Source organism: Botryllus schlosseri, chromosome 1, assembly GCF_051294905.1.
Source record: "Botryllus schlosseri isolate E-star chromosome 1, Bs_hap1, whole genome shotgun sequence".
NCBI classification, from domain to species: Eukaryota; Metazoa; Chordata; class Ascidiacea; order Stolidobranchia; family Styelidae; genus Botryllus; species Botryllus schlosseri.
In genome coordinates this window covers 1486001-1505673 of record NC_137236.1, presented here as the reverse complement: position 1 = coordinate 1505673, position 19673 = coordinate 1486001, and the positions used below count along the sequence as shown (strand labels likewise).

The following is a 19673-nucleotide window of genomic DNA, read 5'->3' as shown; positions in this document are numbered from 1 at the left end:
TACTTGATTTCCAAAATCTGTACTCGCTTCGCGAAACTTGCAAGGTAAATTAGATCTTTGATACGTCCCCCTTTTTGATATTGAAAATTTTCGGGCCCCCTTATCGTCATATCACAAACGCAATCAGAACGCAGCCAATCCCAACGGACAGTTTGATGGTATGGATGGTATTGATCAGGGTTTTTTGACCTAAAAATCAAAAGATTTTGACCTAAAAAATCAAAATTTTGACATTTTCCACCTAAAAAATCTGACCAAATTTGATCTACCGTATACAAATTAGTTTTTTCCCACATAACGTTAAAATTCTACTACTTATCTTCACCTCTGATTGGAATTGTTTGTTCTTACGAAGTAGTTTATCCTGAAAATTTTATTTTGCCGATATAACTGAAAAATTTTTACATGGAAAAAATTTATTTTAACGAAATCTGGCCCTATGAAGCATTGCAGTAACATTACGTATTATGGTAGAAATAATTAAAATGTTTAGAAGTAAAACGCTTCTTGATATCAGTACCATGCATTGCCCACGCAGTGTTGCTTCAGCTAGGTTATTGCGGTTCGTTGAGCATATCACCATGCCAACCTGTTTGTTTCATTTGAATGCTTATGATTCACAATGAGCAGACAATGGGCCGTCTACAACAGTAGGCCTATAAAGTAGGCTGCAAGCGGTGAATGTCAGACGATAAGTGCACTGACACTGCAAAATCTACAATATAAACGAAATGCAGATTGCAAAAAAGTTGTATATAACTTTGTAAACAATTTTGACATCTTTTGACATGTAACAAAAATCGCCCTAGTTATGACTGTTGATGTGAGAATCCTCTAACATGGAATTGGAGGTAAACTGCGCAAAGCTCGAATTTTTTTTATTTATTTGATCACAGCTTCGCGCCGCCATACAGATGGTTTTAGAACCTCTGATCCCAGTTTTAGAACCTCTGATCTAAAACTAACGACCTCCGAAAATCTGATGCCGTACTAACTCAAACATAACGAACTAACAACTGATAATACTGTAATACAAACTACTGAATTGCAAATGAGCTAAGTAATATTGGAGATAGAATCGGCATTTCAAAAAGACGGGCCTTTGAGCTTGAAATGCAAGGCCATTGCAACCCCAAAAATTCATTCCCGGGACGATTTTTATATGTTTAAATCCAGCCTACTTGCATGCTCCAGGTCGAAGTGGGTAGTTTGATTGAATGGTCGATTCTAGTGGTATCGGCTCCTTCCTATCGACTCCTTTCATCGCAATCTTGTGATGTGGTGAAAATTCATAGTGAGATAAAACGTACATGTCAGTCTTGTTCTGCCAAGACAGGGTTGGATTAGAATCTGTCAGCTACTAGTGGATTAAAAACTTGATGCCGTTTTGTGGTTAACTCAAGTCAGTGGTCGCGTTTGTGTTGATTTCAGGAATGATCATGACGTGTTGGCTGGGTAAATTAGTTAATGTGGTTGTAACTATGACCGTAAAGAGTTGCTGACATTCCAATATCTTTTACGCTGTCATATATGGATTCAATTGTGATAATTTAATTCTCAGTTATTGTTCAGACATTCAAATCTCGTATATTCAAAATATAATAGGTTTATGTCAAATCGCGTATATGCACCGATTAGTAAATACTTTGTCTTACAGAATAGTAACGACCTTTGCCGTTGAATAAAAATTATCGGTCATATGAATACAACCAGGACGAATTAATTCAAGTTTGCGAGTTGTAGTGTTATAATCAAGTAAGTGAAAACTATATTTTTATAACCGGTTAATGTTATGTATAATTCTTTTGAGTATGGTAAGATGTTAAATTTCTCTTTGACAAACGGAAAGTTGGATCGCGAATATAGTTGTAATATTTCATGACTTGTTTCAAATCAATATGCGTATAATTTCGAAATGTGACTGGGCGAAAGTTGGTAGTTATGTTTGTCAATCTATTTCAATTCAGACTATGTCAAAGTCCTAATATTTCATTTTGGATTATCTGAATTTACCTTTAGTACACCCCGCGAATGGATTCCGGCGCAGCACTATAACATTTTTGATAATAAGGACTCAAGGATTTTCAATCAATAATAGACCTACCTGATTTTTTGGTAATGCTAGACTTGACAAATGGTAAGTTGCGTGTTTTTGTTAAGAGTTTGATTTCAAGTTGATAAAGACAATAATTGTATAATGCACATACTTGTGCTTCTTGATTCTTGTAGAGTTATAGTTGGTGTTGATTCTATAGGTGTGAAAACAGTGACGCAGAATGCGCGAATAATTCGATCTGGCTGAAAGTCGGCGTCAGTAATATTCAGGTTACGGTCGATTCAAAAGATCGCATTAAAAGAATTTCTAAAAGGATCCGACTTGTACCGAATTAAAACATTAAGATACGAATCAACTTGCGTTGTTTAGTGAGTTTCATTTCAAGTTGACAAATTGACACATTACTTGTATATTCGCATGATTCTTATCATACAACTAAAGTCGACCACGTTCCGAAGTGTCAAAACATATAGCGACCACCAGAAAGTGTCAAATTGTTGGTTTACGAATCACCGTCTGCGACGACTCTGTGACAAACTAGTTACGGAAATATTACCTTGTGAGCGGACATGAGCGATCGCTATGTCTGGAGCATTACCCTGTGAGCGGTCGTAGGATTTTAAAATTATTTCACACCTCTCTGAATAAGCGTTCACTTCACAAAGGATTAGGGTTAGAGCAGAAATAAGTGACAATTTGTCACCATTCAAGTTACCGACACTGTGGTTCTGTTATTCGTTACTTATTAAATCTTACGAGTGTAATCAAGTTCTGTGATAAACTGCTTACTCAAATTTCACCGCGAGAGCGATCGGCATGCATGTAACACCAAGTCGCGAAATATGGCTATGTCCGAGACATTATCTTGTCAGCGATCGCAGTGTTTGCAAACTATTTCACAACTATTTGAAGTGTTAGTATGTGAACGCGGCTATTGTTGGTATTGGAATCGCCGTCTACGCCGGCTGTGTGACAAAATAATTACTAAAATATTACTTGTGCGTGATTCCTGCCTCTGTAACACCAAACCGCGAGAGATGGCTGTCTGATGTGTTATCCTGTCAGCGCTCGTAGGATTTTACAAATATTTCACATCTGTCGCGTAGGATCAGTTCTCGATAGAACTGGACTGGAATATCTGTTGCGAGTAACGACCGATATCTAACTGACCGTTAAAGTCCAGACACAGTGGGTTTCCGTAGCTTGTATTGCGAGTAGGATTAACTAAATGGTCTATAACGTATCGTTAAAATATACGCTGGCAATTACTCTAAATGGAAGATATTACGTTAATGCAATGCTACACGAAATACGACACAAGTTCCCTGTTTACTGTACGACGTCTGTCTCTAAAAAGGGCGAAAACGTGGTCGTCGCTTCTCTCGAGTTAGGAGTTAAGTAGAGCATGACAGAGCCACTCCTGCTGAGAGAATCCACCGTGACAACATCTTTTTGAAGTGATAGTATGTGAACGCAGCTATTGTTGGTAATCGACTCGCCGGCTACGCCGGCTCCGTGGTAAACTAATTACCAAGCGACTGATTCCTAGATTTAGCAAACTATTTCACACCCTTTTTGGTGAAAGTACGACGTGTCGCCCGCAGTCTATAAACGATAGTACGAATCATTGCCGCACCCATAAGAATAACGATATATCATTGTCGCACTCGCCGTAAACGCTAGGATCAACTCGGACCGGTCATATATAATAATTTGCGACATATTCATTAACTAAGAACCAATCACGTGAGTATTTACTTGATACATATTCAACACGAAGTACGACATGTTAACAACGAAGCCGCGTCCGACCGATCCCATAAGACGCAATAGCCGCTCGCCACCCCCCGCCATAAGACGCAATAGCCGCATGCGACCGCACCCATAAGAACACATGGCGAGTCACCACAGATCCCGTAAGAATACATGGCGAATCACCGCCACCGCCTATAGTAAAAAAGGCGAGTCACCAACACGAGTTTTCGCGGCGAATCACCGCCCAGGCCTATACCTGAAAGTGCGAATCACGACCGCGCCCATAAGAACACATGGCGAATCGCGGCCGAGAGGGGGGCCTAAAAAGGCGATTCGCCACCACGAGTTTCCAGGCGATTCGCCACCGCGCCCATAAGAACCCCATTGCGTCATGCGACCGATCTATATACTACTACTCACGATAGTAGCACGAATAAGATATTGTTCCAACAAGATCGGTAGATACAGTGGGGGAACGTCCGGTGGGCCAATTACTATTGACAAACTGTACCCTATCACAGCTATATCCAGAATATTCCCTTAGACCAGACCAGGAAGCAAATGCTTCACAGTCTGTTTATTGGTGTGGCCAGGAGAGGGCCAAAGTGGTCATGCCCTCTCCATTTTTTTTGAAATGTTATGTAAATTAATAAAAGGTGGAGTATTTTTCATCAGATATATTTATTTTCACACTTTTCACGATATTCAGTTTCGGTATTTTTTATTGTTGAGTACCTGCCTCTTGATGAAAAAAATGAATAGGCTAAATAATACGCATGATGTACAGAATTGTGTATCTACGTGTGTGATGTCTGCGGTTGCGGTTGCAATTACCAATTACTGACAAAATTCAGTTGTGAGTTGGAAAAATTAGTGGTTAACGCCACTGCATAAGAGATAAACGGTGTGTTTACATGACAATGACTTGGGGCTTTCGAGTAATCATGACATGGAAGGTCCACGTACCATTTCGAGGTTTTATGCAGTGCTCGTGTATCACCTACATAAGTTGCGCGCACCGAAGGCGGTCAAAAAATTTTTCCACTATGTTGAGCTGCCGACGACATCGAAACAGAAAATAAACTGCCCATTTTAAGGCGCAGTAGGCTGTATGATTTCTGTAGTGGATCCATTTGGAATACTTGTGGTCAAATATATTAAAACGGAATCCCATTGTAGGCCGTCATTGGTGGGATTGTCCCTACCCACGATGACGACGGCTTCAAAAAACTCAAAATCAACCCCATCTGAACTAATAACTCCCTTCGGTCAAAAAAAGAATCGACTCGCGTACCACAGGTTGAGAACCACTGGTCTAGAGGATGAAGCCCCCTGCGATAAGTTTGTTTGATCCACCCACCCTATTGAGTGTCCACGGATCAGTGAAACTGACAATATTCTTGACCAAATTCAACCATTATCTTTAAAATATTCATTTGCTCAGGAGCACTGATCTTCCATAACATGTCTGTGGGTAAAAGATCACCGTTAAAGTTGTGTTAATTACCCAGTTACGGGCCCAAGACCATAGTTTTTTTAGTCTATTTTTTTATATCCTCGTATCACCTCATCAAATTTTTGCCTCCCATCCCCCCCAAAAAATTGCAATGCCCTGGAGTCTGAATGAATGCCTTTGCTGATCGGTGTTTATGTCTTATCTTTACAGGGGGTTGTTAAAAAAAGAAAACAATGAGACACCATATCTTCAGACTACAATCAAGGTGAAGAAGATATGTGTTAATAAGCTTGCTGAAATGAAAGTTGTTTTTTTGTTTGAATTTGTTAATAACAGTAATTCAAAGTTATGATTTGTGTGTTCCCGAAATCAGATTTGCCGGCAGTAGTGACAATCTTGCGGAGCGTTAGAAGTACGTTGAATCGAGGCAATATGCAGAGCGTTTGAAGTACGTAGAAACGAGTCGACAAGGCAGGGAGGGTATTTTTACATTCTCGCCACGCCGTAATAAAGACAATCTCGCAGAGTGTTGAAAGTACGTTGAAAAGGTAGACTATGCACCATCCCACAGTCCATTGGAAGTACGCTGAAACGAGTCGACAAGGCAGGGTATTTTTACATTCCCGCCACGCCTTAATACAAACGGATTTTCTGCATTCCTGGTCTGTACCAGTGTTTGCTGGGTATGTGTTATCAGTGTAGTCCGATTTCCCGAAGTGGAGCCACATTGTTTACACGTTTGCGAAAATAGTTGTAAAGACATTTTATGTTGCACAAAAATGTCCTTAAAAGGGGGAGTGTAAATGACTGTCCCAATTCCGTTGTGCGCGAAAGCGTAAATAGGTCACTCTCGAAACCACAAGCTGTGACGGCACAGTTAGTCTGCGACGCACGTGTTCTCAGAGCCCGCATACTGAGGTCGGCGCGCTCGCGCTTCAGTCATAGAATAGACAATTGGCTCCATTTCTCTTCATTTATTCTTTCTATTTCTTATTGAACCGCAGTATCATTTGAACCTGGTAAATTTACAAGTTTCTGACCACTAATTACTACTATTTGGCTGTTCTGTGCTAGTAAAGAAAGCTCCTTGGATCTGCGTGTGTGATCAGGATTGCAAGTGTGATCAGGATTGCAAGTGTACTCAGAGCGGTCATTAGTCAGTGACTAGTGCGTACAACAGGAACTGTAAGCTGTGGCGTCGACTCCAATCAAGCACTATACCAGCGTGTCTTGCAACAAGTCGTTGCAGCGACCGCTACATTACGCATTATGGTAGAAATAATGAAAATGTGTAGTAGTACCACGCTTCTTGATATAAGAACCATGCAATGCCCACGCAGTCTTGCTTAAGTTAGGATATTGCGGTACGTTGAGCATACCATCATGTCGACCTATTTGTTTCAATTGAATGTTTATTATTCACAATGACTAGACAATGGGCCGTCTACAACGGTAGACCTATAAAGTAGGCAACAAGCGGTAAAATGTCAAATGAAAAGTTTACTGACAGTGCGAAATCTACATTGTGAACGAAATGCAGGCTGCAAAAAGTTATAACTTTGTAAACAAATTGTGACTATTATGACCTAACACGACGATTTTGACCTAATTTTGAGTTTTTTTTTTTGACATGTCAAAAAATAATTGCCCTGATCATGACTGTTGATATGAGAATCCTATACTATGAAATTTGGACCTATACACAGAGCAATAATTATGAAGTGGAGGTAAACCGCGCAGAGTGCGACTATTTTTTTCATTTGACTGCAGCTTCGCACCCCCCGTCAGATGCTTTCACGCCCCCTAGTTTCAGAATCACTGATCTTAAACTAAATTGTTCTGAAAATCCGATGCTGCATTCACTCTAACACAATGAACTAACAACTGATGATAATGTAATACGAACTACTGGACTGCAAATTATCTTGGTAATATAGGAGATTGAATTGGCATTTCAAAAAGACGGGCTTTCGAGCTTTAAATGCAAGGCGTTGCAACTTCCAAAACTCATACCTAGGGCTATTTTTATATGTCCAATTTCGGCCTACATAAACGTTCCAGGTCAAAGTGGCCTGTTTGATTGAATTGTCGATTCTAGTCGTATCGGCTACTTCCAATCGAGTCATTTTATCGCAATCTTGTGATGTGGTGAAATTATTAGTGAATAAGTGAGATAAAAACGTACATGTCAGCCTTGTTCGGCTAAGACACGGTTGGATTAGGCCTGGTCATGGAAACACGGCCGACATGTACAATCATGCGTCATGGCATTTTGGTCGTCCATCGGCGCTGCATGGAAGCACAGTAATTGTGTTCACTGTTTAGTTTTGTGGTGAATGTGGTGACTTCACTATTCTTCGAGGTTACAATGAAATTTCTGTCTTGGCCGTCCCAGTCTTGAGTCATGCGACTTGGTTAAAGTCATTCGAGTCTTACAAAAATTGACTCAAGTCGAGTCATTTGAAAATATGACTTTCAAGAGTCATGTCGATTCACCATAAAATCGAGTCATAACAACCCTGCGTGAAGCTATTTTGAAAGTAGCCACCTATGGTTATTGCAGTGCTGACCGTATGACGACCTGTGATTTTGTGTAGGAACGCAAGCCACTGAATGTCTCAACGCAATAGAATGGAACAAACGTGTGACGATTGAAAATGCAAAACTGGTCAAACTGAAAATTCAGACTGAAACACGACTTTGTGCTGACAATCTTCCTAGAAGTGTCAAAAAGTTGAAGGTATGTCCGAATCACAACTATTAGCATGCTTTCTAATTTGGCTATCTTGAAGTAGTGGTTCCAAACCGGGGTTCACACAGTCCGACCAGGGGTTCTCTCAGCTAGAGTTGGACAATTATATCATTTTCAACTTATCCAAATTAGATTGGAAATAGAATTATAGCTGAAAGCTACATATTTTTTACAAATTATGATAGATTCAGAATTATACTCGACTTTTTTCAAATTGAGATTATAGTTTAATCTACACAATTCAAGGATAATCCGAGATTTAGCAATGAAAAACTCAAATAACTCCGCTTCTACTGGTTGGAATTGAGTCAAATTTGTTTTGCATCGTCTTTGTAGACAACCCAAAAATTTTATGAGGTCGACAGAAAAATTTGATTTTTTTATTTCAATTTTTCCTAATAAATTAAAAATTTTAATCGGATCTGCTGATGCTTTTACTTGTTAGAATTGAACCAAATTTGGTGTGCAGCGTTTTTTAGGGTAACATTTAGTCAGTCAATGGCTGGAATCCGGAAAAAAAGTTATTTTTGAACAGACCTAATGTATAGCTTTTCTTTGCTTTTAGCTAACACGTTTACTCTATGAGTGTTTCGATAAACTGATGACATGTTTTCAGGAGCTTCTCCTGTTCCAATACAAAGATCGACGTGGTCTAGTTATAACGGAATCCTTACTGAAGCAAGATCTGAAGAATTTCAACTACATGGAGTTAGAAGATACATCTGATGCGCATTCATTAACTTCCAGCGCAGAGTGTCGAACACGCTTAGGAAGATTTGAGAAGTTTCAAAATCAATACCGACATTTTAGGATCAATCACAGGCCAATGGTTGAATTGTCTGTCACTGGAAAACAGGTAAAACTTCAAGTGATGTTGATATTTGTGATCTTACATTTTACATAAACCTTCATCAGTATCTGTGCAATTTTCTGCTGCCATTCCTCCTCCTTGACAGCAATTGATCATCATTCAGCCAATGAGGCATAAACTATAACCACGTCTTGAAATAATATAAATGATCAAACTTTTGTAACCACATGATTTTTGAGATGCCAAACTAGAAGTAGAACTAGGACCTTTAAAGATGTACAATTTACTAACTATTGAATAGTATATTTATATTGAAATGAACCCGAATATTCTCGGCTTACACTCGTCAGGGGTAATCGTCAGCAACAGGTAGAGAATTCAAAAGAACATTGCATGTCAACAATTGTAGCACAAAATATGATGTCACCAGCACGAAATGTCGAATACAAAAGCGTTCAATGTACTAACTAAATTGCATGTCGCTGTGTACTTTGGCTTGTTGCTAATTGGCAGACATGATAATGCAAATTACTGAATCGGAAATGGGTCATGAAATATTTTAATAATTGGTACCGTTTTTAAAAATATATTTAATGACCTTGATACAGACGCTACTTTAACGTTATGTCAATTTATACCTAAAATGATTGGAATCTATCACAAAACGACTTTCTAGTTTACAAAATCAAAAGTCGAAAAAGCAAGTGGTTCTGTCTGGTTAAACAGAAGTGGAAGTAGTCAAAATCTACTTGAGTACTCTGGGAAAGTATAGGAACTTTGATATTGATCGGCTTTTTGTCTGCACCTTCTCTAATTGATACATGCTCGTAAAGCGCTGCATAGGCTTACTTGTGTCAGAAATGCATTTTTACGATGTGCGAGGCTTGGGTTGCGAGATGTAAAATAACACAAAATTTGAGCGCGCTCTAAAAGCTGTGAGAACCACTGCTCTAAACTATTGACATCTCTATTAGCCTACATGCCACTTCTGAATATATATATATATTTATATCAAGACACCATGATACAAGGGCTGTATTTCTCGGTCATATCAACCAATTCCTTTTTTCTATGATAGCTCATGAAATCAAACAACAGTATGCAGCGAAATTTCTCACAGAACGGAAGCAAGAAATTGAAAGTGACTTCTCAAATGATTCCGATACTAAATCGGATCCCAACACACTTCATTTCAAGAGGATATCTTGGAAAGATTCAGTCACTCAGGAAAAAAGATGGCAAACCACAGCGATACCTGACAGGTTTGTGGGATTTCAGTTATCTCAGAAGACCTGACAAGGTGATAAGAAATGTGTCATCCAGTTTAAACGGGATTTTACGTTAATCGTGCTGTGAACTGTACCCGACACAAAAATATTTTACCTACACCACATCCTGCAATTGCGGTGTGACATCCCAGCAAACACAGTACAGACCAAAGATGTAGAAAAGCCGAGCCGATGTAGTAGATATTAGATCTTGGCAGGTCGTAGAAAGGGGGATTTTGTGTCGACTCAATTCAACGTCTTTTCCATGTCCTTCAATAATGTAAATATTATGCAGATGCTACAGCCTTTAAACATGGTGAGTAGAATGTAGATCCTACGTTAGAAGAAGAAGATCCTGATATAATAACCTGTTTTCTACCACTATGGGCTTAACCTGATCACGGCTGCGTACACACACCACATTATTTACTACATATTAATCACATTTGTGATTTGTGATGTAATTTAATTTCAAACGAATTGGCAATAATGCCGTTGTAAAAAATAAAACGAACAAACGAACGAGTGTTTTCAGAAAGAAAGTGAAAACAGTCCTTATCATCAGGTTTCATCTTCTGATGAGCCAGTTAAATAACCAGCATGCGGCCTTTTCTTTTCAACACCCTGCAGAAATAAAATGAAAATGATGATTGATAGCTAAGACATTCGTACTGCGAAAATGGCAGAGGTAGCGACTAACGAATGACTCCTACATTTATTTCGCCCATACTTACTAAAATGGATTCGATTCTGAACTATTTCCACTCAAGTTTTCAAGTTTTATTATTATATTTTTTAATATTATATGACTAGAGAACTGACTTCAATCGTCACTTCTACTTGATTATCAAGATCAACGATGACTACTTCAGCACTCTTTGAAAACAGCCACTACCACAAAAAGAATTCTTGACTAAAATTTCTTCACATTCTGTCCAAAATGATCAATTCAACAATCCAAATGAATCAGTTATTTGGCAGCTAGTTGGAGAGATATATACTCAAGTCTAGAAAGTGTAATGATACTCTGCATGGAAAGCTGAAGACCTAATAATATTGTGTACAGAGAACAAAACATTTGAGTGGCGGCACTGGTATAGACATTAATAAATTATTAGAATTGACAGCAAGATAACCAGCAAGACATTAAAATGAGAATTAGTGCAGTTTCTTAGGCTGTAGTGATACTCAGCCAGTAATTGACCTAGCAGAGAGCAAAACGTTGTAAATAAAGCGAGCGAAACCTCCGACAAATGATACGATAAAACATTAGAATCGACAGTCTTACTAGAAGCAGAATAACAATCATGAGGGGTTAGAGAACAGAAGCCCGGGAAGTGACCATCAGAAATTACTGCATACTGGCCGAACAAATCCATGACCACTAACAAATGGTCTTTCAATAGTCAATATTGATACCAAATGACACCACCCCTATTTCATAGCAACATTTAGCAAATACAGCGCTGGAGTCAACCTTATATAAGCGCTAACCAAACGCCCATTAGTTTTCCCACCTACTACTTCGCGGATTGAAATACGCATTAAAGCGAACGGACGCGACTTGTCACACTCTTGCTATTTCTGCTCCTTTTTTCTCTTCGTTCCTCTTCTCTGTCGCTTCCGCTTGAGGAGAGAAACAGTCGGCCGCGTTTACGGATCGTGAATTCCCGGTGGGTGATTCTTCCTCGAATGGTCAGCACCTTGAAAATTGAGAACAATGTTGTTGCAAAATGCATGACAATTTGAAAGTTACATCATTCTAATTATTCCAGTTATGGCCGTGAATCGTTACAAGTGCGGTAACCATAAGAATTATTACTATACTTCAACTACAAATACAATATATTGTATAAAATGATTACCAATTCTTTTACGTTGATCGAGTCCCAAATAGATGAAATATGTCAAAGAATTTGCTAAATTTTTGTATAATTTGACTGATTCCGAAATCTTCTCAAAGTGCACCTTTCAAAAATTTGATATCAAGACTCCCAACATTTTACAATTCGAAGTTGGATGGCTTTACCAATACAAGCAAACAGTTTGTATCGCAATTGACAATTATGTAGAGAACGCTGCGAGACATATGAGTAGGCCTACCCTAAAACGTTTCCCTGACATGGACATTAGGGCTCTTAAAATATGACTTTTTTTCTCAAATCGTTCTGGCTACTTGATAAAATTGTTAGGTTACCTAATTTAAGCCTAAACACAAAATTTGGTTCAATTCCAGCCAGTAACCGCTTTGCTACAGGAGAAGAAAGTTTCTATTTATTATATAAAAATGAATAGGTAATAAAAATTTGAAAATTTTCTGTTCACCCCATGAAAGTGTTAGGCTGTCTATAGAAACGATGCTCACCAAATTTGGTTCAATTCCAACCAGTGGAAGCGGAGATATAGCCGTCGAAAAATTTGGATTTGAATAAAATAGTATTTACTGTGACCGATTCTTTGTTTACTTATTAAAGTTGTGCTCACCGTAAGTACTATTTTATTAAAATCCAAATTTTTCGACAGCAATAACTCCGCTTCCACTGGTTGGAATTGAACCAAATTTGGTGAGCATCGTTTCTATAGACAGCCTAACACTTTCATGGGGTGAACAGAAAATCTTCAAATTTTTTATTATTCATTTTTATATAATAAATAGGAACTTTCTTCTCTTGTAGCAAAGCGGATACTGGCTGGATTTGAACCATATTTTGTTTGTAGGCTTAAATTAGGTAACCTAACAATTTTATCAAGTAGCCAGTACGATTTGAGAAAAAAAGTCATTTTTGAAGAGCCCTACTGTTCATGACCGTCCACGTTTAGAGTTGCATCTCAAAGATGCTAAAATAAGCCTAAATATAATCCAAGCAATACGATCGTCCACTTTGACTGACTGAATTTCTAAAAACACCTTGATAGCTTCCACATCTTACGTTTATATATACCGTCTGCTATCGGCACAACAAAGTAGGCCTATTTAAAAGTACCAAAACAGATTCAACATACCACATCTCTTGCTTTTGCTTTCATTCAATTTTCCATCAAACTTCTTTAAATCCTCCTTTGTGGTGAGTTGCTTTGGAATTCTCCTAGGATCAATTCCGATATCGTTTTATCATATACAATCTATGGCGGAATAAAAGTTTCGGATAAGTTCTAAAACGAACACATTTTTCCACACAAAAGTCAATTGCCACATGAAATGCCAAATGCTACGGTCTCATTTTACGAGGTATGGCGAGGAAACGTAGTGGTACGTTCCATTATAGCTAAACACCAATGAATTGCGGGTTCGAGCGTGACACGTCGACTCCATAATTCCTACCGAAGTGTTGGCCGTTTATCTAGGCTCCTCCTCGCCATCTGATTCGCATAGCCATGTCTTAAAAAGCCTAGGAGTGGGTCGTGCTGTAAGTGGGCAGATGGTTGCCGATGCACCCGGTACTTGGTGAATTCGGCCGCACAAACTCGGCACTTGGTGAATTCGGCCCTCGGGAAATTTTGAAATGAAGTGTATTTACAGCTATTAATATGAATTATCAAACTAATAATAGTATTATCAAGTGATTCGTCAATCTTGTAAGGAGGTCAGGGCATCCGTAGATCGCGCAGTCACGGCGTGATCACGGATTGCGTAGCCACGGGAAATAACACAGCGCTCATATACCGACCACGCGCGGTCTGCTTGGAATCGATGGCATGAGTCACGGGCCTGTGTCGTGTAAGTTTTGAGAAGATGGATCTTGGCGTTGTACGTGAGATCAAAACTGTGGAACATCAAGCGGCGCTTCTTCGTTTATCGATCACGACAAGCCAGTGTTCCTCATCAACAAATGTTTCGCATGATCACGTCAAAATAAATTATTTTTTGCCTTTGGAGAGACGATTCCACTCTGGGATTAAGGTGTCTCGATAACACGGTTGAAGGATCCCAAGATTACGAGATCTACCACGAGCCACGACACGTTTAAATTTCCTTTTTGATACTGTTCATTCATACTAAATGCATTTCTAATGCGAAGGTGTTCTAGTGCCAATTCCTCCAAGGGCCGAGTTCACCAAGTGAAGAGCGTCGCGTTATTTCCCGCAATTACGCAATCTGTGATCTAATCACGCCGTGACTGTGTGATCTACGCATGCCCTGACCCCCGTACAACATTGACAACCACTCAAAGTGCCAAGTTCACCGGCAAACATTCCAGTAACCAATCATGGTGACCGGTACCGCTACGAGATCTACCACGGCCGAATTCACCAAGTGCCGAGTTTGTGCGGCCGAATTCACCAAGTGCCGAGTTCACTGGTAATCGGGCAGATACGGAATAATAATAATAAGAACCGGCCTGGTGTAAAATGACCAGTGTAGTCGAACCACCACCATGAACACCACAAACAAACAAATAAACATCTAACATGGAAAAGAAATTACCTTTGCAGCCTTTGACAAACACAGTTACCATTGAAACCAGCAATTAAGGTCTTGTTCGAAAGCAGAATAACAACTGTTTTAGTGGACATATCAAATCAAATGTTGGAAAGTTCATGTAAAATAGCCCAAAATATTATCTTACTGTGACCATATTCCATCAATATGGTCTGGCTAGCCAAATTCTCTGGGCCAACATAATCAAGCTGCGTTTGGTTTCAACGATTAATAATCTTGTCACTGGATTCGAGGTATAATTGCACTCAAATATCAAATTTTGCTCCATTAATCAACATCAAGTTGAAAATGTCCATTCTTGCACCAACTTTTATAAAATCATGAATCAGTGTTCTACAGGAATGTATCTATATGACTTATATACCTAGAAAATTCAAGCATAAATATTATGATATACCGTAGGTATAGTTACCGGTAATTCAGATGTTTGAAGCGAATTATAGTGGTCTAATTTCACTAAATTAGAGCGAAATGCCAGCAATATAATTGTAATCTAATTCGGAAAAACGGTTTAGCTCTAATTCTAACCTGGAAAAGCTGAAACTTTTCTATAGTTGTCTACACCTGTTTTGCAGAAAGTCAAACAGCTCTAGGCGTCATATACTACAGGCAATTCGAAATACCCCATAAGCTATATGCTACTGCATATATACCTTTAACCCGCTACCTCAGTCAGTCACAATTCCTATATATTTACGGCATTTACCATACAGAAAGAGCGAACTATGCCTGGCTGCGACCTGTTGCGTGTCAAATCTTTGTATGGCGCGATGACGTAAAATTTGAATCGCCGAAATATTCTAGAAGTCACGCATCGATAATCATATTCCTAAACGTACAACATATCACTTTTATTTAGTTATTCTCTGAATAAAACTATTAACCATTCTCGTTGAACATGCGAGATTACCGAAAGAGAGAATATATATATAATGAAGATCATATATATCAGAGGAAAACAAAACTATTCGACCTTAGAGCAACAACACGAATATACAACACCGGTGACATCCTCACGCAATAAAACGAAGGGAGAACATTGTTTTCTAATGGATAGAACGAAGCTACCGCATGAGATCGAACAAAACCGGATAGAATTCATCGTGATTGAATGTACCGACAAAGTCATCCTTTCTACGTATTTTAGTCGTACCCGCGAGAGATAGAAAATTTGCATTATTAGGTTAACTACCGGATATAACGAAGTCTAATGCATGAGATGGAACAACACCGAGTATGAATTTATTCTGATTGAATATAACCACAAGACCATCCTACTACGTATTTTAGACATTCCCTCGACACTTAGAAAATCAGAACCTAATCGAGATGATCCCGGATGATCCTTTTACGGTTTTGTGTTTGCTGGGATATAAAATATTGCACCGGTAATAGGATTTGTCATTTTGATTGTGTGTTAGCAAAGTGGCATGAGCAAAGCCTATCCACAAAAATCGTAAAGAGAGTTGATCACTGGATTGTAAAGAGATCACTTTGCTTCACAAACACTTGAAGTGTGTTTTCTCTATCAACACCTTTCATTATGAAACTTCTAGGCAGAAATGAGCGAAATGCCAGCAATCTAATTTTAATCTAATCTGAAAGACTATCTCATCCTAAAGATTGATCTTGTGGGCCACTTTCTATGCGTCTCTGTCTTGGCAGTGTTTGAGCCATTGCATGTCAAGGCAATATGCTTATTGATATAAGCAGATATCCCTCGATGGAATGCTGTTGCCATCGCAGAAGCCGTTTCAGCTAGTGTGGAGTAGTGTTGTTGGGCACATGTGAATGGCTTATTTTGAAACAACCACAATAGTTTAAAACTGAAATCAATTTTAGCATTTCAAAATGCTTTATTTCTAGTACTTTCAAAATCTCAAATCAGATCGACGTCGGCGATTGCGGTGACCCCTGGTATAGTAGAAAACGAACCAAGCTTGCTGTAAGGCTATAGACGATAACTATTCTCATGGTTATGGAATGCACAGTGATTTGATATAAACTGATTTTTACAGTATTCATTTCCCATTCACAATTTTATTCAATTGCCAAGTTTCTGTGAATTCAGTTATCCAATTCTTATCTCATTTGAAAAAAGCTGTGTACCTTTAATTCTAATTCTAATCTAATTTGGAGAACCTTGCGTAGCTCTAATTCTAATTCTGATCTAATTCGGAGAAGATGAAAATTTTCTTTTTGTCCAAGTCTGCTTCTAGACATGCAGAGTTGAGAAGTAATTGCTATCATTCTGGAATCGTGGCAATCTGTTTTCTGATAATGAAAAAATGTAACAAATAATGTTGAAGCTGCAATTACAAGGAAATGTGCATTCGTATTTCTATTTCTAGTGGTGAATTTTAAAAATGAGTAATTTTAGTTGCTAGTTTTGAAAATTAAGTAGTTCTAGTTCCAGTTCTATTTACAGATTTTGAAAAGAACGTAGTTCCAGTCTAATTCAAATAGCAATTTTTAAAAAAATTGAGCAATTATATTTATATTTCTAGTGGCGGATTTAAAAAAATGAGTAATTCCAGTCACTAGTTTAGAAAATTAAGTAGTTCCAGTTTTAGTTACGGATTTTGAAAAGAGCGTAGTTCCAGTTATATCTCAAATTGCTAATTTTTTAAAAATTGATAATTATTATTTTTATTTCTAGTGGCGAATTTTTAAAAATGTATAATTTCAGTTACTAGTTTTGAATATCAAGTAGTTCCGGTTCCAGTTACGGATTTTGAAAAGAGCGTAGTTCCAGATTAACTGAAATTGCTAATTTTTAAAAATTGAGTAATTATATTTTCATTTCTAGTGGCGAATTTAAAAAATGAGTAATTCCAGTTACTAGTTTTGAAAATTAAGTAGTTCTAGTTTCTAGTTTTGAAAAATAAGTAGTTCTAGTTGCTAGTTTGGAAAATGAGTAGAGTGTACAAGTCTGCCCCCTGCCATTGTGTGTTGAACTAGAGCCTGACCATTACTGGATATTTCATCAGCTACCGATCAAACTACACATTCGCTGATAATGCCAATGCTGCATCCGATATTCAAAATATATTTCATCTCGTTTCAAGCACACACTGCTAAACTTGGACATGAAATAAACTAGAAAACTGTTTCTGGTCCTATGCACGCAGTGGTGGTCAGTAATGAAGTCATTTTAATTTTTGACGGTGATAAAATCCAAAATAGGTTTTGCATACTAGCACTAATTATCGGAGTGGTTATAATTTTGGTCTTTTTAAACTACATGAACAGCTTTCAGTTTCTGGGCAAAACTGGCATTTACCTTTTAACTAACATACTGTAATTAGAATTGTGCATGAGTGGAAATGTATGACGTTACTTCTACCTGAGTAACATCTAGGACATCTTGATCATTTGTGCCCGTAAACTATAGGAAATAGATCAATATAGCCGAGTACTGTGCTTTCTATGTCTAGATAGATTTACTAAATCTAATTTATACAACCGCTTCTGATTATATTACAGTTGATTGCAATCACAAGATCTTCATACATACATCTCATTTGAAAGGCTGTTCTTCTGGTGCATCAGAATTTTTTTCGTAAAAGACGTTTGCACGACAGTCTCAATCGATCGGTCGGAATCTGACAAACATCAATGTCCGAATGAAATATGAGGAGGTGAAAGGTGAGTAAATTATGAATTATATTTTTTGACAAACCAATGATTTCAGAGCAAAATATTTGCGTTTTCTCGCCACTACCAGTAACAACCACTAGTCATTCTTCTCACTCCTATCATGTTTATAAATAGAGATAAACACAGTCTCTCTGCCTATTTTCCAAGTATCGGTACTAATACACGAGTCTTAAAACCATGGCCGAGGAATGCACAATGATCCAAGCGCGGGTCGAGTCATTTTGTATATCCAAGATAATGACTCGAGTCCGACTCAAGTTGAGTCAATGCCATCCTAGCTCTAGCCTTATACTATGTTGTGGTCGCAGAAGAAGTAATTGCGTTGCCATTTTTATCGATCTAGTTGTCTGCTCTATACCTCCCTCACAATTATTATACGCATTGTTATGGCTGGGCACAATGATTCTAGTCGAGTAGTAAAATACGATTTAATCCAGTACTGGTATCATACGCTTCTCGCATTTGAAAGTTAATTTACCAACAATAATTATAGTTTTGATGCTATTTCCACTAAGGAAGCCTTGAAAACTTGATTGGAATGGCCATGTCGTGGCATACGCAAAATAGTACGGAGCTACGAATGTTACTGAAAATAACACATTTCCGAAGTCATGATCCTCCGACAACATTGCCAAAAACTGCAATGGAATCGGTATGGGCGAAAAAATACCGAAGTATCTTCACTGTGACCGATAACAGACATTATGTTATTTGTGGTCGCATGAAAGGTACATTCTGTTGTGCCGTCATAATGAGTGATAGTCGAATACTCGACTCGTCTCGAAGCGTAATACGTGATTCAGAATCGAAACACTCAGGTACTCGATATTTTGCCCAGCCCTACTCATTGTTCCAGATAGCATGAAACTGCCCCGAAATTTTATGCAATTCAACGTTATAGGATTATACAAAAGAAAATTAGCGCCTTGTCTCTCACTTCATCATAGTTTCCGAGATACTGCTACTCAAGCAGTATACCGTAATCGGCGACATTAGGAAAATAGCTACACCCATACGAGAAAAGCAAAACGTCATTTCGAGCCATGCTGTGTGTGCTTGGTCTTAGTTCTTGTTTGCTTTAAGTTCGAGAAGAAAGGCGATGCCAAGACGTCTAACGATGTTCGCGAAGGACGACTGGATTATTTGTTCGAAATATGTCAATTTTCGGAAAACGTTTTGGCCGAGGCTTTTTCGGTGCATGTCCAGATTTACGATGCCAAGGTAGAGCTTATTTTGTAACATGCGTTTCATTGCATCACTGGTCGGCAGTCCGCGAGTCTTGTGTAAGCTCTGGATTTTTATATCTAAAATCTACAACCAGGACTACTCACATTTTAAACCCTGCAACTAAAACTAAAACTAGACCTACTATAAAAAGCCTGTAGTTGGTATACCGTCAACTATCTAGATTGGCAGTATCAATCTATTGTGCGCGGTTCTTGTGTGGTGTAGACTGATGCCTCTTCTTATCACT

At 38.4% G+C, this 19673-nt stretch overlaps 2 protein-coding genes and 1 long non-coding RNA gene across 4 annotated transcripts in view; 2 read left to right on the top strand and 1 right to left on the bottom strand.

The window, feature by feature from the left end:
• The window catches only part of LOC145445491 (uncharacterized), a 193265-nt gene that overhangs the window by 82546 nt on the left and 91046 nt on the right, over positions 1-19673 (top strand). The gene's annotated exons all lie outside the window — the stretch shown is intronic.
• The window catches only part of LOC145450326 (uncharacterized), a 198565-nt gene that overhangs the window by 125845 nt on the left and 53047 nt on the right, over positions 1-19673 (top strand). The gene's annotated exons all lie outside the window — the stretch shown is intronic.
• LOC145448941 (uncharacterized) overlaps positions 10237-19673 on the bottom strand; it is a 507956-nt gene continuing 498519 nt past the window's right edge. Inside the window, exons 1-4 of one of the 2 annotated variants that reach the window (XR_013918112.1) lie at positions 14525-15456; positions 13102-13221; positions 11616-11801; positions 10237-10722 (exon numbers count right to left, since the gene is read on the bottom strand). This is a non-coding gene — a long non-coding RNA (uncharacterized LOC145448941). Of the gene's footprint in view, positions 10723-11615; positions 11802-13101; positions 13222-14524; positions 15457-19673 lie in introns of those variants that run through there. The other variant, XR_013918086.1, reaches the window with a different exon arrangement.